The sequence below is a fragment of the Mus pahari genome, chromosome 1, assembly GCF_900095145.1.
Source record: "Mus pahari chromosome 1, PAHARI_EIJ_v1.1, whole genome shotgun sequence".
NCBI lineage: Eukaryota > Metazoa > Chordata > Mammalia > Rodentia > Muridae > Mus > Mus pahari.
The window spans coordinates 86,723,419-86,745,480 of record NC_034590.1 but is presented as its reverse complement, the minus strand read 5'-3'; positions in this window follow the sequence as shown (position 1 = coordinate 86,745,480).

The following is a 22,062-nucleotide window of genomic DNA, read 5'->3' as shown; positions in this document are numbered from 1 at the left end:
ATGTGTTTCCTGTTGAAATGGGAGCCAGTGCACATTTGGGAGAAGTATTATTCTGCCCACTTTCTGGAGATCTACCATGGGTACCGTCTATTCAGTTTCTCACCCCCTTATCCACTTACATCCAATCATTCACAATATCCGTTGTGGTGTCACTGTAAGTCAGTGCTTCGTGAGAGTGTTGAGTTGGACAGGCCCATGACAAAAAGGTCCGAGAAACTAATTTTTAATATTATTTTATCATAGATCTTAAGAATTAGAAAGGAGAAATGTAGCATTCTACAGGAGAAATATAAGATTCGGTGTAGCTACCTAACTAGGACAAATAAGATCTATTTTGCCAAAGAAGACATTTAAAGGCAAATGAAACAGGATATAGCCAAGGAGAAACATTCTAGGAAAAGCAAGCAGCATGTGCAAAGGTCCTGAGGTAAGACAGAGGGTATGAGGTTGTAAAGAACAAATGTGTTAGAGGGTTAGAGGGACCCTGGCTCTTGGGGAACTCAAGTCACTTAGTTCCTTGCCTCATTTTGGCTTTTCAACAGCAGTCTGGAGAGCAGAGACAGGGTCTAAGTTGAAGCTTCAGGGTAGAAAGTGTCAAGTTCATTCATATTTCCTAGAGATTTCCCTCCCTGAGATGTTGATGGCCAAAGGTGTTTGAGTCTGCCATTGTCATCATATGTAAGCTCACGACTGTGTTTCCCAGAATCCCTTTCTCTCTCTCTCTCTCTCTCTCTCTCTCTCATTTTGTTTTTGTTTTTCCAGACAAGGTTTCTCTGTGTAGCCTTGGCTATCCTGGAACTCACTCTGTAGACCAGTGTCTTAGTCAGGGTTTCTATTCCTGAACAAAACATCATGACCAAGAAGCAAGTTGGGGAGGAAAGGGTTTATTCAGCTTACACTTTCCACATTGCTGTTGATCACCAAAGGAAGTCAGGACTGGAACTCAAGCAGGTCAGGAAGAAGGAACTGATGCAGAGGCCATGGAGGGATGTTCCTTACTGGCTTGCTTCCCCTGGCTTGTTCAGCCTGCTCTCTTATAGAACCCAAGATTACCAGCCCAGAGATGGCACCACCCACAAGGGGACCTCCCCCCTTGATAACTAATTGAGAAAATGCCTTATAGCTGGATCTCGTGGAGGCATTTCCCCAACTGAAGCTCCTTTCTCTGTGATAACTCCAGCCTGTGTCAAGTTGACACAAAACTGGCCAGAACAACCAGACTGGCCTCAAGCTCAGAGATCTGTCTGCCTCCGCCTCCTGAGTGCTGGGAGGAATTAAGCTGCAGCCACAACCCTCAGCAGGTCATTGCGTCCTATGGGTGAGGAACAGTGGTATGAGTTCTTTGGAGACTCCAGTCTCTCTGGTTTCTCCTCGTGTTGCTACCTCAGTCTCCCAGTCTGCTGGCTTTGATGAGCACCATCAGTAGTCACAGCCACTGCCAGACACTGGCTTCAGACTCACAGAGACAGTGCCTCACAGAGTTAAGGGCTCACTGCAGTTTCTTTCAAGTGATCCTTCCTGCCCCACTGCTTCATCTGCTGTGCCTAGAGTCTTGCATTTCCCACACAGCCCAGGGTTCCAGGTGGGTGATGATAACTTTGATGCTCATGATCACCTCTGCAAACCCTCTCTTTACAAATGCCTTGCATAAGTATGTGAGGTCTCATTCTTATAATGCATCTGCTGTGTCCTTGTCACCATTACCATCTTCATCCTAGTCATCATGATCATTGCCTGCATGGATGTCCCTCATTGCCATTGTCATCTTCTTTACCATCTTCATTTTTGTTATCATTGGTATCATCATCACCATCATCACTATCATCACCATCATCTTTATTGTCATTATAATAATCATCATCATTATGGCTTGTTTCTCTTACTGAAGCATGAACAGCCAGATGAATACTTCAGAGAAGAGGGGAAGAGAGCAGAGGAGATGGGAAGGGAGAGGAAGGAAAGAGAGAAGAGGCAGGGAAGAGGGAGTATAGGAAAGGGGATGAAGGTCCACCCCATTACTCCATGAATGAGACCCATCATGGCACCTAAAGCCTGATGCTATGCTCAGCCACGATCTTGTCCACTTTCTAAATGTGACCGTAATCAAGTATCTCATTGCTTATTTCTTTATCTGACAAAGGAAAAGACAGTGGTGCTTAGAAGTGTCCATGATGCCAAGGACAAACACTCAGTACATCGTCTAGAAGATAATACCTGCTGTGTGGCTTCAGGGATGCCCCAGAGTCTGGCTTTTCAGCTGAATGAGGTGACATATGAAGTTGCCTTTTATGAAATTTTTGACAATTTCTTGTGTACAGTGTATTGTGCTCATGTTCTGTTCTTTCATCACCCCCCGTATTCCCTCTCCCAAAGCTCTTGGCCTCCTCCTTCTGCCAAACTTCAGCCTTCATGATTCATTCTTAAAGCAGTTGTGTGCAGGATGTCTCAGCTGCTGTGTGCATGCAGCGGCCACTGAGTTATGTCAAGAAGACATTTCATAGTGCCCCATCCTCTGGTTCTTAAGGTCTTTCTGCCCCTTCTGCAATGTCCTGTGGCCTCAGTGTAGGTGGCATTGATAACCCCTTCAGGACCGAGCGCTCAGCAGTTTCTCCTTCTACAGAGGTTGGGCTGTTTGATCATTGTGTCTCCCATGCATAGCCTTCCTTGACCCTTTCTGCTTTTTAAGTTTTCACAAGTATATAAATTCAGTTCCTTGTGACATTTTATGCTTGTCTATCACTGCACTTTGCTATTTCTCCACGTTTTGTCCTCTACTGACCTCCTAGTATAAAGAGAAGAAAAAGGAACCTGATTTCCATTCTTCCTGCAATTCAAGGTGGCTTCTGACTCTGGTCCCTGGGGTGTGAAGGGGAAATTCGCAGAGGGGAAGGATTTACTGCTTGTCTGAGAGAGACGAGTCACACTAACACCCCCCCCTCCTTCATTCCTGCCTTCATACCAGTATGATGACTGGTTTGGGGGCAGTCATTTTCCACACATGAAAGATGAGATGCATTAGCATGGTAGAGGGCCTGGATCCTCCACTGCAAGCCTGCATTAATGAGCAATCCTTGAGACGCATTTGTAGGTTCATGCTTGAGGCCACTGTGCATCAACAACCTGCTGCCTGCATGCAATTTTAAAGATGATTCTTTCCCCTTTTACCTATGTGTATATGTGAGAGTGTGTGCATGGGAATGTGGCTATAGGTGAAAGCCAAAGGCATTCGACGCCTCCACTCCCCCCCCCCAAGCTTCAGTTATTCCCAGTTGTGAGTCACATGACATGGGTGCTGGAAACAGAACCCAGATCCTCTGCAAGAACACTGTGTTCTAATCCTTCCTAAACAGTTCCCTCTAGGAACTTTCCCTTCACACCACAGGGAACCAAATAGAAGCCACCTTGAATTGTAGAGAGAATGGAAATCTGGTTCCTTTTTTCTTCTCTTTGTAATAGAAAGTCAGTACTTAACTGTGCCCCATAGAAGTCAATTTTTAGTAGATATGGAAGTGCTGCAACTTAAAGCAGGTTTGCAGAGGGGGCATTGACTGTTTCAGTACAAGCCCACTGGGGGCCATTTTATTCTGGACAGCATGCTAAGGGTCCAACTTTCAAGTTGTCTTTAAACCAAAAAACTTTTGTGTTTGACATGTAAAGAGATAACTATGACTCAGTGGAACAGATCTAACAACAACAACAACAACAACAACAATAACAATAATAATAATAATAATAATAATAAATAAGCCTGTGGCAGGTGTAGGACTGAGGAGATGGCTTAAACAGTAAAGCGTTTGCCGTTCAAGCTGAAGGACCTGAGGTTAGATCTACTGCACTGATATAAAAAGGCAAGCACCCTGGCACACCTGTAATCCCATTTAAGTGAGTGGAGACAGGGGCATCTCTGAAGCTAAGCCAAGCTAGATAAATCAGTGGGGTCCAGCTTTACTGAGAGACCTTGTCTCAAAAAAGAAAAAAGGTGGAGGACTGACATCTCAGTAGAGGTGCTTGCACACAGGCCTGAAGGCCCAAGTGTGATGAACAGATCCCATATGGTGGGGTGGTAAGAGAGCCAACCTCTGATCTCTACATAGGCATGACACACACAGACACACACACACAAATCAATAAGGTGGAAAGACGCCGAGGAAGACAATTGACCTCTGGTCTCCATATGCACACACACACACACACATACACTCTCATACATGTGAGCACATACATGCATACACATACACACATACACATGCACATGCACACACAGGTATCCAAGCACACACACACACATACACACACACACGACACAACACAACACACACACACACGGGCACAAACAGAAATGCAAAGAAAGGAAAGGAAAAGTCATGGGGTTCCGAGGAGGACATTTTACGTCTAGGAAGGCTTTTAGGAGGAAGTTCCACATTGACTGCAGTCAGCAGGCTGTAAATCCATCTCTGGTCCTTAGGGCAGTCATGTCTGTCAGATCAGCTACAGGAACAGCAGAAGGAGCAGCCTGTGAGCATGGTGCGGGGTAGAGGGTGGGGCTAGGGACTCTCACTTCTGTCTAGGTAACGGCCTCGACTGCCCTTGCCTTTGGCTGAGGCTCCTTTGCTAGCCTTGCTTTGACTCCTCTTTCTGAGTAGTAAACACCATCCTGTCCTTTAAGCTCCCTTGAGGTTTTTTTTTTTTTTTTTTTTTTTTTTTTTTTTTTTTTTTTTTTTTTAGCTCGTCATAGTCACTGCTCTGTGCATAGGCCAAAGTCACGGACAGGATTTGAATTGATTCCACTTTTTCTTAAGAGGCAGAGGAGAGGCTCCATCGCCCTTAGGACAGTCTCCGTTTTGTAAGGGATGCTCTCAGTTGGAGGCCTTCATTTGTGCCAGTCTGGCCACATGCAGGGAGCCGTGAAGTCAGTGGGCAGGAACAAGGCTGTGTGCAGTAGCGCTGACATGGGTCCCTGGAGATGGTGCATTTATGAAATATCAGAAGGTCACACGAGTCACTCTCAATTGACTACTATGCTACCGAGTGCTACTGTGCTCTATCTCGGAGTCTCTGATTGTCCAGTGCCAGTCTGGAAGGGCACAGGAGGGTCAATCCTAAATGGCTTTCCAAGGATTTCTTTGTATTCTTAATTAGCACCCTGCTGTGGAAGGTGGGTGGGAGTGGAGCTGGCACTCTTGCCGCGCCTCTCTCATCCACCAGTTGGTGAAAAACCCACTATGCACTGAGTAATTCAGAAGCAGTGGTCGAATAGGGTGACCCCAGATGCTGGTGAAGGTCTTGCACTGCATAATGGAAGACAGGAGATGCTCACAGGGACTCGAAGCCATTCAGCTGTGTCTGTCAGTCACTGGGGTGTGACTGACAGTGCTCCTCTTTAAGCAGGTTAATTTTCTCTAACTTGTGAGAAGGTGCACAGGGGTCCACTGGGGCTAGTTTCTACCCCATGTACTGGGCAGAGTGCTCTGCTTCCTGCTGTTTCTATTCTTAGCCAGGCATGGTAGCCCACACTTATACCCTCAACGCTCAAAAAGTTTGTGCCCAGACTTAGCTCCACAGCAAGACCCTGTCTTTAAGTAAAACAACACACACACACACACACACACACACACACACACACACACACACACCAAAAAAGTAGGAATGAGAACATATAAGAAGGTAAACAGATAAAGGGCAGCCTAAAAATATTTAAGATGACTTCAGCTTATAGAAAACGCTATGGAGAAATTTCCAGTGTGGTACTAAGGCAGTGGGGGGAGGGGGGAGGGGATGCTGCTGTCTAGGTCCAGATAACCCCTGCGGTGTTAACATGCCTCATTGGCAGGATTTATTCATCTCGGAAATACACCTATAGGAATGTCTCCAAGGGTGTTTTCTGAAAGAACAGACTGAAAAAGGCTCACCTTGAATTTGAGTGGCTCTATATCCCAGCCTGGAGTCCTGCACTGAATGAAAAGGAGAAAATGTGCTCAGCCTCAGTCAGCATCCATCGCTCTGTCTGGACAGTGGGCAGTGTGACCAGCTGCCTCATGTCCTCGTCACCACAGCTTCCTGCCAGAATGGACGTATTCTCATACTGTGAGCCAAAATAGACTCTGCCTTCTTTCTTTAAGTTGCTTCTTGTGGGGTATTTGATCAAAGTCACACTGCCAACCAAACCCAACAAGTTCAGCTCCCTGGACGATTAGCCCTTAAGTAAGCTGAGAGCACAAAAGACTTAGTGACTGCAAGGTTGTGCATCGCATGGGCTCAGAGTCCAGCAGTCTAACAGCTGGAAACTGACCGTGGACTTCTTAGGATGTCTTTTGAGAGAAAGCGGGCTTCCCATAATAGGATCCCCGCTGCCACCTGGGTCCTGACATTGTTCTTGTGCTCCGAGTCAATCGATTCCTTGCTATTCTCAGTCGGCAGAAAGTCTTTGCAAAACCCTGCTTTTCCCCAGCGTTATCGATACAGTTAATAGTGATGCTGTCAGAGATGTTCAACCATCATCTCCTGTTGGGAGCTCTCTGCTCTTGGTTCTGAAACCCGCCCACCCTTGGAATGTGTCCCTGGACACAGGGCTGGCAGGAGTGGGGAGGGAAGAACGTCTTTCTTTGTTGGAGTTCAGTGTGTGGTGGCATAATGACTCATTTTGTGTCTAATATATTACAAGGGCAAGTATGTGCTGTATTTGCAGCAGGAATTATGGAGATCAACACTGAGTACCTTCCGTAATAGTCCTCCAGCTTATTTTTTAAAGGATAGTCTCTCACTGAACCTGGCTCTGGCCAATTTGGCTAATGGCTATCCAGCAAGCGTTAGGTATATTTCCATCCTTGTCTCCGCAGGAGTAGGATTACAGATGTGCCCACCACAAATGTCTTGATTTTCTCAGGTCCCATGTTTTCATGGTGAGCACTTTTCTGACTGCATCATCTCCTCACCCCCGTACATCTATGGTTAATCCCGTACTGCTTTAGTGTTGAGGGCACACTAAACACAGTGGTAACAATATGGAGTTAGTTCCTGCTGCAAATGCAACACACACACACACACACACACACACACACACACACACACACACACATGTGAACAGTCACAGGCACACACTCATACACATACACAAAAGTACCAAGCATTCAAACAATTAGTCTGTTTTCGAGTGATGCTAATGGTGTGTTGTTTGACACTTAACTGACAACATGGAAAGATAAGATCATGCAAACCTACATCCCTGATGCTGATGATCGTCCCCTACACACTAAGCAACTGGAGAACCAAACCCTGCCTCTGTCACCTTGGGGGCTTTATGTAGGGTCTACCTACTATGATTTCCTAAAGGAGCTCTGTGCACAGAGTCAACATGATTTTAAGATGTGTTCCAAAGCCAACAACCCAAGATCTCACTCTGAGATTTCCCGAGCAAAGCCTATTCTTCCAGATGGTTTAGAGAATGCACTGTTCTCTGGCTTCCTCCTGAGCCCCCAGCTGTACTGTGTAAGAGCACCTTCTTGTCACCTCAGTCACCTGTCAACCTTTTCTCTGACAGTCCCTGAGTTCTGTTCAGTGGAGAATTCACAGCTGCTTCCTAGGAGATAGGACCAGCACTACGTCATCTTCTCAGAAATGTTTGGAGTATAATAGATGTTCAGTTAATAGTGAACGGAAGCAGCTATGGCCCTGTGCAATCAATGGTATCCTATGGTAGGATCTGGGAGGAAGAGGGAGGGGGAAGTGAGAGAAAGAGATTTTCATCTTTCTCAGGCTACGTCAAATCCACTGCATTCTCCTGTTGCAGGGAGCCATTGCTTAGACCTGTCACCACCAAATGGCAGTTTTCTCTGCCTTGGAATTGCAAGAATGAGGTCACTATAGACTATTCAACAGCCAGTGCCTTCCAAAGGTGCTCATGTACTTACATACATAGGAATAAGACACCTCTTTAAAGACCTGGGCAGCCTCAAATGTCCAACACTCATGCTGCATGCTGAGGCTACAGCAGTGCACCATCACACCTGGAGATAGACCACTCAAGTGCCAAAAGCCTTAATGGGGACCCCAAGCTAGTGACTACTCCCCAAATCTCTCCTTCCTTAAAGTAGTTTAAAGGACATTCTAAAGTCTCATGAACCCACTCCCCAGCCTCAGTTAACTGAGCAGCATGTGACCCTAGCAGAGCCAAGCAGCTGCTCTCCCTCCTGAATTTCTAGAATTGAAGCCTTAGGTGGAGTTAAAAGCTGAGCTGGAAGTTTCTGTAAATTGACATCAATAAGACTTTCGGGTAGAGGAGCTGAGGGGAGGGAGGGACCAGTCTAGATGGGGACATAGCACAGGGGCTTCTGGTTCTTCGACACTGCCTGTGGCATTTCATATTTGTTTTCTGGGATTTTCTTGGCATCGTTATTGTACCTCTCCTTTCATCTGTCCTATTTTGTGTACCTCTGGCCCATAAAACACCCCATACTGCCTTTTTCTCCACCTAAAGACAACCACCCCTGCCTCTGCTTTTGAACTCCCCCAGGAGCACGCCAGACATTGCTTAACACACTGAATGGGAATTTGTCATTTAAAGATCTCTTCCTTACCACTCTGTGAGCAAATTGAAGTCTAGGTCTATGACTTTGTCCCTGGATCCCTCTCTAACTCACCACTAAGGGCACAGTAATGTTTAATAAATAGCTGTTGGGTCAAATTAGGAAGAGTGTCATCTTCAGAATACACTCATGTTCGTATCGATTTGTTCTAAGCCTGTGCGCCACAGGAGACCAGGCTCTCAGAGTCAGCTCCCAGCTCCTCATCTATAACATGCACCACTCTCAAGGTGCTTTGAGGACTACTTTTAGTTTTTTTTAAAAAGCCCATTCGCACTGTCTTAAGCTTTCTAAGTAGAGTAGGCAGGTTGGCCAGCAAGCCCCAGGGATCTGTCTGTCTGCCTCCACAGTGACAGGATTACAAGCATGCACCACCGTAGTTACCTTTTTTAAAATGTATTTTTCATTCTTTGAAATTTCTAAACATTTACACAATGTGTGTTGATCATATCCATCTAGCCACCCTATCTGCCTCCCAACGCCATGACCTCTTTTTATTGTTATTAATAACCCCTGAGTCTGATTGCTGCCGCCCAAATGCACATAGGTGTGTGGCCACCCACAGGGGCATAAGAAACCTACAAGTTACCTTGTCTCCAAAGAGAGTGACCCTCCCTCCCTCAGCACCCATAAGCTGCCAGTAGAACTTTGGGGGTTGGGGCTCAGGGGTCTCTCCACTCTCTATACTAGCTTCAGTTTGATCATGTCTTTTTTTTGAGACAGGGTTTCTCTGTGTAGCCCTGGCTGTCCTGGAACTCACTCTGTAGACCAGGCTGGCCTCGAACTCAGAAATCCGCCTGCCTCTGCCTCTCAAGTGGTGGGATTAAAGGCGTGTGCCACCACGCCCGGCTTGATCATGTCTTATGTAGGCAATCACAGCTGTTGTCTGAGCTAATGTGTGCACCAACCATGATGTGTTCGGAAGACAGCATTTCACAGCTTTCTTCCATGTCCTATGGCTCTCACACTTACTCACTTTTAAAATGCAGCTTTAAGTGATAAAGTTGTGCCTTTATTTTAAGGCAGGTTTTGTACTGACTGAGCTCGCTCTTCAGCCTCCATTTTTCATCATCAAACAAGTTCCTGGATGATCCGTCCCTTCTGACTAATGAAGTTCCACAATTAGATTCTCTCTCTCTCTCTCTCTCTCTCTCTCTCTCTCTCTCTCTCTCTCTCTCTCTCTCACACACACACACACACACACACACACACACACACAAGTAAGCAATTGGAAAGTCTTACAGTTGGAATATGCAATACTTCACACAGGCCCCTGTTTTCACAGTTTATTGCCTGGCTATTAGTACTACTATGGCAGGTTCTGGAAACCTCAGTGGAGCAGATAGAGGAAGCAGGTCACAGGGGACATGGCCTCTTGTCCTGGCTACTTCCTGCTTCTGTCCACTTCCTGTACACCTTCAGGTAATCAACTCCTTCTGTCACAGATACCCACAACCATGATGCTCTGCCTGGCCACATGAACAAGAGATCAGTGGCCAAAGCCTCTGAAACTGACAATCTTAATGAGTCATTCATCTTTTAACCTTGTGCATGTGACACATCCTGCCACAGTGATGGGAAAGTTCAGAGATCCTTCACAAATGCAGGTGACGTCATGGTTGTTGTGGTGTCTACCTCCTCACAACAGTGAGCCCTTGCCAGCCTGGCCATTCTGCCCTGGCCCAGCCTTCTTCCCCCTTCATGTGAAGCTTGAAGCACACACAAACGTGTAATGAAGAAGCCTGGTGAGGTTCTTGACATTATAGAATGCCATTATAGGAAAAGCAAGGTATACCCCCCAACACACACGTAGTAGTTTTCACAGCTCAGCAAACCAACACCAATGCTCTCTTTTTTTAAAAAAAAATAATCTGGCCAAGACTAGCTTAGCTCAATCTAAGTTTTTTCTGAATGGTTTAAGATAATAATAATAATAATAATAATAATAATAATAATAATAATCACAAACAATGCTGGAAACTGGACACACCATACAGGTGACGGTAGCTAGATGCTTGGCTCTCACCCAGCACAAGTGTCAGTTCAAAGTGGGACAAGCATCTTAATATGAGACCTGAAACACTGAGACCATTAGAGAAATGCCAGATAATTTTTTAAAGATATACACTCAGGTAAGAACTTTCTGTAAAAGACTCCAGAGGCAGCACGGATTGATGAATGGGATTGTGTGAAAGGAAAACACTTCTGTACAACAGAAGGAAATAACAGTTGAAAGGGACAGAGTCTACTAGTGGAAGGAATTCTTTGTTGGACAAACACAGAGAATTTTTATCTACAGTATGTAAAGAACTCAACTAAAACTAAACACCATAGCCCAGACAACCCAACCAATAAGTATACTAACAAAAATGAACCAAAGATGAGATGCAAATGAGCAGTCGACATGAAAACTGCTCGGCCCCCTTAGCCACTGGCCAGCGCAGATTAAACTCACACTGTGGTCCCAGTTTATTCTGTATCTTCCAAACCAGCCACGAAGTCAAATCTTTAGTCTATCAATCAGTGCTGAGGAAACTGAAGTCTGGAGAAGGGTGCGAGCTTGCCCTTTATAAAATACTGTCAAGGATGTGAAGGGAAGAGCCCCATTGAGCACTGCTGGTGGGAAAGCGAATAGGCCCAGAATCAGTGTAGAAGTTCTTTACATATCTCAGAACAACAGCCATGTGACCCAGCCTTACCATTCCTGGGTATTTACCTCCAGGATTCAAAGTCAGCCTATCATGGAGACAGCTGCACATCCATGTATATAGCAGCACTACTCATGGCAACACCAAGTCATGGGATCAGCCTATGTGTCCATCTACAGATGGGTGGGGAAAGAGGTGTAGGATACATACATGATGGAGTTCTTACTCAGCTGTCAACAAGAATGGAATTATGCAGTTTGCTAGAAAATAGATGAAGTCATCATATTAAACAAAATAAGTTCTGTACAGAAACATAGGTTGGTCTTAGAATCTTTTCTAAAATAAGTATTTTTAAATATTTTTACCAGTATTTATTTTATGTGTATGTATATGTGCATATATATGTTTGTACATGTGAGGGTTGTATGTGTGCACATGCTATGGCATAAGAGGTCAGAGAACTACTTCCAGGAATCAATTCTCTCCTTTACAATGTGGCTCCAAGGAATCAGGTCTGGTGGAAGGCACATTTAACTGCTGTCTGAGTTACTGTTCTGCTGCTGGAAAGAGACATCATGACCAAGAGGGTTAGTCCATGATCATCACAGTCAGAAACATGGCACTGAAGCAATAGCTGAGAGTTTTACATCTTGTTCCACAAGGAAAGAGAGAGAGAGAGAGAGAGAGAGAGAGAGAGAGAGAGAGAAAGAGAGAGACACACAGAGAGAGAGAGACAGAGAGACAGAGAGAGACAGAGAGACAGAGACAGAGAGGGGGGGAGAGAGAGACAGAGAGAGAGAGAGAGAGAGAGAGAGAGAGAGAGAGAGAGAGAGAGAGAGAGAGAGCCTGGGCCTCACAAGGGTTCTGTAAATCTCAAAGTAAGCTTTGCCTGGTAACATACCTCCTCCAACAGGGCTACACCTACAAATTCTTTTCAGACATTTAATCAACTGAGGCATACATATTTATATGAACCTATGGGGCTATTTTTATTCAAACCACTACTAAGCCATATTTCCAGATATATATATATATATATATATATATGTATATGTATGTATATGTCACATATCTACTGGTGTGTGTGTGTGTGTGTGTGTGTGTGTGTGTGTCTGTGTCTGTGTCTGTGTCTGTGTGTCTGTGTGTAACAGAAAAAGAATGAGGGAAATAGAGAGACTAAAGGAAAAATGAAAGGAGGAGGAAGGATTAAGAGGAGTGTGTGTGAAAATCATGACTATGTTATGATGCACATGATGTATTTGATAGAAATTGTCTTTATGAAATACAACACAAGGTGCATTGACATCCATGCAACTAAAACAATGAAGTATATTGTTCCCTGCAGTTTATCTCTTTGAGTGAATACACAAAACTTTCATGCTTGCACATGAAGAATCCAATACATCATATACACTATATTTATAAAAATGTATGAAAGTTTAACCCTAACTGAAAATAGGTAATCTAAAATTAGGTGCCTGACTTACTATGTGATTAATCTATATACCTCTTTCTAGGATGATAGTTTTGAAACTGAATGCTACATGGAGCTTTTAAAATATTTTCCCACAATGCTCACTTCAGGATCCCCAGGTATGATACCATGCCTAGAGCACCCTTATAAACCTCTGTGGATAGCTTCAACAAAGAAGCCTGACAAAGAGCCATTGTCTCCAGAAACATTTGAAAATGTAAGTCATCTGTTCCTATTAAATATCAAACCCTCACTTCTGAAAACACTTCTTAAACCCCTTGATTTTTACAAGCATGATAGGCAAGACCAGAGTGGGCGAAAGGACTATGATGTTGGATGACTAAATACTTCTCTGTGAGGTATTTGGCCCTTCCACACAAGCCAGGCATCTCAGTGAGCAATCTCCTCATTGGAAATGCACAAGGCAAACTTTCCAAGCCAAAAGAATCAGAATAAAAGCTGCAAGTTGACTTGATATTTATTCAGAGGTTTGGGGCATGGCTCATTGGTCCCCACAGTAGCATCTGTTAGGCCTGGTTGCCTTAAACCCTTAGACTTGCCTTTTACACTTCTTGAGGGAACCTCTTCTAAAAGAGCAAGATGGTGCCAGCAGCCCTTCAAACAGAATAATCAAGATGTACAGAGGCACAGTTAGGACTGTATGCTCTATCATACCGCTGGAGTAAAGAACATACTTCTGGAAGGAAGCTGCTGATGGAAATGGTATGGCAACGTCAACCAATCTGTGTCCACAGATACCACTATTTTTAATTTTATCTTGAACTTAAATATCTTTGTCTCATCTACAGCAGACAAAAACCAAAAAAAAAAAAAAAAAAAAAAAAAAGTCTTCCTGTTCCACGTGGTGGATTGATAGTATTTCAATACAATCACACAAGTCATTTTCATAGTATAACTGGGACAGAGCTAGGTCTGAAAAGCTAATCTCACACTTCCATATCTAGACAGACAACTCAAACATTGATCCCAGGCAACCTAAATGTGTTCTAGACTGAGTACCAAACCATATTAGTTGGCTCTCTTGGGCAAGATTGTACCCTTCTAGAGACCTCTGTCTCCTCAGTACTGAAACTGATGGAATAAACATTTGTCTCTCAGGCTACTTTGGAGGATACAGTGAGGTCATTGCAGCTCAGCCGATTGTCCTGTTTTTCTGTGCAAGATTGCATTGTAAATGTTTTAGGCTTTGCAGACCACATGGGGTCTCTGTTGCATATTCTCTGTTTTTATAACCCTTTAAAACTGCCACAAAAAAGAAACAATAAAACTAATATCATGAACTCACAGACCATACAGGAATCAAGGCTCAGGCTGTAGTTTTCCATGGCTGATCAAGACCCTGTGCTCCAATAATGCAGGAACTCATCATGTGTCACATATTCAGCACCAGGGACAGCACCAACTGTGTGGTAAATACCCGAATGAATAGCTTATGTAAAGTGTCTGGTTCAAAAGCTTCCATATAAAAGTAATGTTGTATTTATTTACTACTAGTGCTGTTGTTGCTTACATATCTCTGGAACTGTGAAACAATATGAGATAATATGAATGTATGCATTCAGGAAGATCGAATACATTATCTAATTTATCTGGTAGAAGGGTAGGGAGATAGCCACATAAGCACAGGACATGAGTTTGGATCCCCAAAACTCATGTATAAAAACAAAGCAGGAGCATATGTCTAGCATCCCCTCATTGTAGAGGCAAAGTAGAGAGATCCTTGGAGCTTTCTGGACAGCTAGCTTTTGCCAAACCAGTAAGAGACCCAATCTCAAAATATCGCATGGAGAGTGATTTAGGAAGACACCTGACTTTAGCCTCTGCCCTCCATATACATTTACACACATGCCCCTGCACATATCTGTAAACACACATGCACATGCACTGCATATACCTATACACACAAAGACATTCACATGTGTACAACACACACACACACACACACACACATGCATACTCTCAAAACTGGTAGATGCATGGATAAGTGTGGTCTTAAATAGCTAGGAAAGCTTTAGCTGAGTTCAAGGAAGCCCTGGGAAGATGGAGAATGTTTGGGAAACAGAGAAATAAGGTCATTAAGGTGATAGTGACCAGGATCCCCCAAGAGAAATGAAGATGGAGTTATACATGTGCCTCTGTTTTACGAGTTCACTGGGACAAGGTTCTGGTTGCAAGAGACGCTGCCTCTTTTTGATTCCTTGGGGTTATGGAACTTGGTGCTTCTTTGTGATTCCTTGGGGTTATGGAACTTGGTGCTGAGAACAGGACACTGGCACATTCCTTCAGGAGAATCAACTCCTTACCATTTTGAGTTTCCATGGCAATCCATAGTGACAAATTTGGACTTGAGCAACTAGTGAATGTACACATCACTCATGCCTTGCCCAGACACAAAAGGAGGCAGGTTGTGCAGGCCATGCCAGCTCAGCCACAAAAGTGCAACCATAGAAGATGCTTCTGCAGAGTGTGTGGCTAAGCCTGGAGCATGTCAGGACCTGAGCACCACGGCTCTGCTGGGGATGATTGAGGAGGCACATGAGTGGGAATGAAATAGCAGAAGGGGCAAACTTACACCTGAGATGGCACGGTGCATCTAGCTTGTGTGTCACATGAGGGATTTAGAACATTCTCTTTTTTCCCCACTATGTCTACTGCCAAGTACACACTCAGCAGCAATGTCCAAGTTGGCATTGGGGCTTAGAGTTAAGGACAACCAGATCTGTATCTGAAATGTGACTTGATTTTTACCTACAAATTGTGAATGGTAACATCCTACCTGTGTATCTTTACCATATAATACCCCATCTTTCTTACCAGATGAGGACCAGTTTCGATGACAGAGTCATACAGCCAAGACACCGGAGTTGTGCCTTTCTGTCTTGACTGAGATGTGTGCTTTACCTTGACAATGAATTATAAATGTCTGTCTTCAGCTCATTTCACAGGAACAGATTTTATATGGCCAGAGAATTTGAGTCTCTGAGCAAAGATTTGATGCTCAGGCAAGAAAAATAGATTCCAAGTTCTTTTTTCTTTGGATAGGGAGTGCTGATTATCATCCATCAAAGAAGCAGTTTCTCAGGCCTTACTTGGTACTGGCCCTGAATGATATCAGCACTAAGCCCATCATCAGGCTGTTGGTGCCACCGAATCCAAGGCTCACAACTCAGGCTGCATACAATTGTGTTTGTGTGTGTGTGTGTGGAGGAACAGGTTGCATACACAAGTGCGACAAAGTCACAGGCACGAACCACAGAGACAAATCAACAAACCATACCCACTCCCTCACTGAAACACTCAGCTGTCTATTAAACATAGCCTCCTCTAGCTTTACTATGCTAGGTAGTGTATTTCAAGAGCAGATGCAAGCATTGGGTCTATTTCATTCAAGTCTTCCACACTGATCGATAAAAAGATGTATACGGTGCCTGTGTGTCTGGCTTTGGGGAAAAAAAAATGTGAGCAAGCAAGCAATGACGTCAGTGAATAACAAACTGTGCTTGGATTGCACAGTGTGCCTAAGAGGTCCTGGATAAACAAGCAGGTTTCAGTTTCTGATGGATTACTGCTGTCCAATTTAATATTTAATATTTTAATATTTAATCCTAAGGCTGTGTGTTCCTTAAGTTACAGAATATTAAAAAGTGAAGCTATTAAAAGCACTAAGTGTTTTAGCTCAGGAAGGCAGCAGAGTCTCCCCTAAGTGACAGGTGACTCTGGGTGTCTCGGCATATTTGTTTTTGAAAAACACAGATTTATTTCTGAAATATTTATTATTAATGCTACCCGGTATTTATAGCATACCTTGTCTTCCGTGGAGTACTCTGGCTGAATACCATCGTCTGTCTCTATGAACTCCACTGTCAGGCAGAAAGCTGGACTGTCTTTTTCCTTCCAACAGATAAAAAGCAAGACCCTGGGAGATGAGCTATTCCTAAGCCACAGAGTGAATCTGTTGGATTCGCTCACATGAGCTGCTGGAAAGTATGGTCAATTCTCTGCTGCACAGGGTCAGAGCCCCATCCTTCCATTGCTGGCTCATTTGCCCACCCTGACCTGCAGAGGGTGTTTGTGTGTGTGTGTGTGTGTGTGTGTGTGTGTGTGTGTGTAGGGACAGGCTGGCTTTACTGGTGGAAGGCTTGCCCACTGAGTTCCTGCTGTGAGCTCTCCCAGTTCTGGGGATGTGTGTTCACTTCCTGCCATTGCTCTAAGACTCACTACAGCTAACAAAGGGAAGTCACAAGGTCTGAGATCAAGGTGTCATCAGGGTTTTGTCCCTTCTGCAATTGTGGGGGCAGGGCTTGTAACTACATTTTCTAACAAGTGGAGGCTAGCTGTGTTTTTCTTCCTATTGCACCACTCTAGTCTCTGCTTCCATGATCGATCACATTTGTCTTTTTCTCAGTGACGACCCCCAACCCCAGGACACTTGCGATTAAATCAGGTCTATCTGGATAATCCAGGGCAACAGTCAAGTCCTCAGCTTCATTGCCTTACTGAGGCTGACATTGCTATGTGAAGTCACACAGCCACAGGTGGAAAAAGGGGCAAACTTGGAGACTACAGACCTTCCTCAGTTTACCACAGGCTATGAAGACATGGAAGATTGGATAAAGCCCACTAGCTAGAGCTAGAGTTTCATCTGGGGGAAGCAGACACACAGACAATGATGAGAAACCTGATGGCAGGTCTCCTGATGGCTGATGGACTTCCCTGTAAGAGCAGTGTGTGTGAGAATGATTCCCAGAGAAGATACTTGTCAAAGTTTGGATGTGAGATGTCCCCAATTCCTCTGCCAGGCTCCTATGTTTGAATATGTGATCCCAGCTAGTTGTCCTGTTTGGGAGAGTGTAGAGCCCAGATAGAGAAAGCACCCTGCTTCCTATCTGTTTCCCAGATATAGTGAGCCATGTCACAGGCACCTATTGTCACGTATCCCCTGCCATGATAGGCTGGACTTCCTGAAGCTGAGAGACTGAACAAATCCATTCTCCCTTGAGTTGTTCCTGTCAGGGGTCTGTCACAACAATTAGATAAGTACCTAATATAGTGTTAGATGAGGCTTTTCTTAAAAGCAGACATACAGGACACCCAGACAGTTCTCGCAAGTTGGCCCAGGATGTGACCAATGCTTCAGACAGGAGACATAATGTATACAGAATGGAGGCCAGTTGCCTAAGACACTGGGCATCAGTGTTTGCTTTCAACTGGCCAGTTTTGACTGAGGTGCTTTGACTGACAGGTGGAAAAATAGACTACATTAAATAAGAGTGGAAAGCTTGAAGGAGGATGGGTGGACTTCACCTAAGCCTTGATGTTTTCTGAAGTGTGATTAATTAATCCCTCTGTCCTTTAATTCTGAAGTCGTTTAATCTCTGTTTTCTCATCTGGCAAATGGAGATGATATCTGTAATTATCTTGTAGTACACAATCACAAAAGAATAGATTTTGTTTTGTTTTGTTTTAAAATTGTTTTACTTTGTGTCCCTTCTGCACTTGGACATTGTGTTGTGGTATCTTGGTCTACTTGAGTTCTATTTCCTGGGTAGGAATAGGGTCTGTGTATCTCAGATCAGGCACTGAGGCCAGACAAAGGAAATGATTCCATCCTAGTCAGGCTTAGTCAACCAATGAGTTCTTTTCTATGGGAGAATGGGCTACTCAAAGGCATCTATGTCACTTAAAAGCATGGTAGATGACACAGGAAAGCTGGACCATTGGAGTCCCCTTGCCACTTACAGGCAGCTCCACCTGAGAGCCTCCTTTCCTCAGCAAGTGTTTACTGCTCATTTAACCCCAGAAGGGTACCTATAAACCTTCTAAGTTTCCTGAGTATGATGAGCCTCCCTTCCTTCTGGAGGGAATGCTTCAGTCTGGAGGAAAGAAATACACACGTTATAATAAAGACTAAAGAGTCCATCATTTATAAACAACAGAAATATCTTGCTTACAGTGCTGGGTGCTAGAAGTTTAAGAAAAAGACATCAGATCTGGTCTGAGGTAAGGGTTCAGTGTCTGCCTCTTATTATATCTTCACAAGGTAGGAGGGAGAACAGGCTCCCTCCAGCCTCTTTGTATATGAACACTAATCACTTGTCACATTAGATTTAGGGCTAAAGAGATGGCTCAGTAGGGAAAGCACGAATCATGCAAACATCAGGACCCGAGTTTGTACCCATAGCACCCACTGAAAAGCCAGATGTTTTTTTCACACACATCTGGAATCCCAGAACTCTGATGGAGGAGATGGGGGGCAGAGACAGGAGAGCCCCCAGAAGCTCTTAGACCCAGATAGCCTAGTACAGGCACCAAGAACTGTAAGAGACCCTGCCTGGAACAAGATTGAAGGGGAAGCCTGATCTCTGACCTCTGTAACACACCACGGCATGAGTGTTCTCTCAATTACACACGTGAATGCACAAAGCAAAAGGAAGAAAAGAAGAAGATAAAAGGAATGGAGGGGAGGAAAAGAAGAAGGAAGGAAGAGAAGAAGGAGAGGAGGTGTAATACTTCAGTACGTGAATTTTGGTGTCACAAACATTTGAGCCAAAGAATGAAGTCAATGTTTGAACCCAAGCCATGAGTCCAGCAGATGACTGACTCTCCTAAGAGCCTAGGCCCCAAGGGGCTACCACCACATGCTTCCTTGAGAACACTAAAAGACTTCTCTAGAATGTGAGATACTGAAGATACTTCACAGAGAACAAGACCATGGGTGTCACACCCCAAACCTTCAAAGTACAGAAAATTCCCATTGTCAGAATGCCATGTTCCTCTAGTCTTGAAATAGCCAGGTGTGGTTATTCTTGGAAACGAACAAATAGCTGTGATTCCTGTTCCTTGGAGCCCTAGTTTCTTGGTTTTTCCTCATAGCACTGACAGTGTCTTGCAGATTAAAAGATCCAGCAGAGCCTGGGCCAGTTCTACAACTGATAACTGTGCACCCTCAGCCACATGATGCAACCTTCATTCCAAGAGCAAAGTGGAAAGTGTGACCAAATGTCTGGTAAGAGTCCTTAAAGACATAAACCACTTCTTATTCCAAGTTTAGAATGCAAATAGACATCAGCTACAGAAAAAAAACCTAGGCTCATTCCAAAGTGACTTTGAGGTCTGACAAGGATGTCCTTGAACCTTCTCAGAGATTTATGCACAGGGTGACTTAACTTCCTCCAGTCTCTGCTTCCAGAGTACAAATATAAGTTCCTCCATCATGGGTTTGTCTCAGAGCTCAGTGGTTGAGAGCTTACCTCATGCAGCATCCTTGATTCAACTTCCAGAACAACAACAATGACATCAAAAAGGGTTTTACTCAAAGGGCCATTAAGAAGACTAGATGGGCTGTCACTGCTCATGTAGCATACAAAAAAAGAGTGAGAAGAAAAGAGAGGTAGAGGGAGGGAGGGAGGGAGGGAGGGAAGGAGGGAGGGAGGGAGATGGTTTGACTGAAATTCTAACTGTAAATTCCAGTGGCAGACTACTCTGGAATGTACTTTTATTAAGTTTTATTGTTTTTTTTTCTTGTTTTTACATTTAACTATTTGTGATAGGGGCATGTCACTGTGCATGTGTGCATATCTGAGGACAGCTTGTGGCACTCAGTTGTCACTTTCCACCCAATGAGTTTGAACCAGGGCTGTCTGGCTTGGCAGCAAACACTTGTCCTGCCAAGCCATCTTTAGGATATGGCTTTATGATTTTAAAATACTGTGTGCTTATTATTTTAAAAATCCAGAATAATTTTAAATGAATGCTTCACAATACATAGACCGGTTGGGCTGAAGAGAGCAGGCTTCTCCAGTCGTGTTAACTGCTGCTCCTTAGAGCAGTTAGACTTTTGGTTTTAGCATTCCTTCTAGAAGCTTTCCTCCACATTTTTAAATAATCTGCTTTGATGATTGCTTTTTGATTTTCCTACTTTAGCTTTGTTAATCTCACTGGAAGATTACTCCCCACCCCATAAGCATCATACGCATGCCCCCACACACATACATGAACACACACACACGCACACACTTTGACACAAAATCACTTTTTTTTCCTAGATCCATCATCTGTAGGTGTGTTCCTTTTACTTAAGACAGATAACGCAATAAATTTCCTCTTCATGAAGATTTAATATTTCTGCCATTTTTTCCTTCTTTTAACCCATTTTCTATGCATTCTACGTGATTCCAGGAAAGTCTACCAGAACTCCAAACAAATTCCAACAGAGCAAAAATCCATAAGAATGATGTTAGACCTTTTCTGTGAGCCTCTATAATTGTGTGCATATGTGTGTTCATGGGTGTGCATATGTGTGAACACTGGTGTGTTAGCATGTGTGCACCTGTGGAGACAGAGGAGATCAGGGTCTTCCCCAATCATTCTCCACCTTTCTTTCTTTTTGAGACAGGCTTTCTTTCTGAACCTGGCGCTCACCCACTGGGCAAGGGAGAACAACTGGCTGGCAAGGCTGTTCCTGCTTCACCCTCCCCTCCGCTGACCCTAGTGCTGCCATCACAGGTCCTGACACATCTGGCTTTTAATCCCAGGTATGGGGTTCTTAGTCTCCTGAGACCCTTGAGGCTTTTAAATTTTCTTCTTACTCCTCCAGCTTGGTAATTTACCTATTGTGAGTTTTTACGTTTAGTTTCCAGGGGACTCAGGGATTCTGGGTAGGCTGAGTCTTCATGTCCTTCACTTTGGTCAACTGATGGCATTATCTTGTGCTGATCGTGTCCCCACCAACGTCTGTGTCTTCGCTCTGTGGTTATTCAGCTTCAGGGCAGTCCACTCTTTCTCCATCTCTATTTTGTTTCTGTTTGACTTCCATTTGTATTTCCTGCAAAATTCCTGAAAATTCCCCCTTTCCCTCTGCTTCTGAATATAAGCCTTATCCTTCACATTTTAAAATGTACAGGAGTTCTTTCTTGCTACTTTTCAACTCATTTTATACTGTCTTTGTCTCATTGCAAGGATTAACATTTAACATTTTTCCATATCTCTGTGAAGGCCTTCATGTTCTGTGATCATGGATTTGAAGTTTCTATACATTTCCTATTTTCCATAAGGCCTATTCTCTCTCCCCTCTCTTTCCCTCTCCCCCCTCTCCTTCTCTGTGTCTGTCTGTCTCTGTCTCTGTATCCCCCATTTGTGTGTGTTGTTTGTGTGTTTTGTTTGTGTGTGTTTTTGTCTGTGCCTGTCTGCCTCTGTCTGTGTCTCTCTGTCTCTCCCCCACCCCACATGTGTGTGTGAGAGAGTCTGTGTTTCTCTGTCTCTCTCTGTCTCTCTCTGTCTCTCTCTGTCTCTCTCTGTCTCTCTGTCTCTCTGTCTCTCTCTCTCTCTCTCTCTCTCTCTC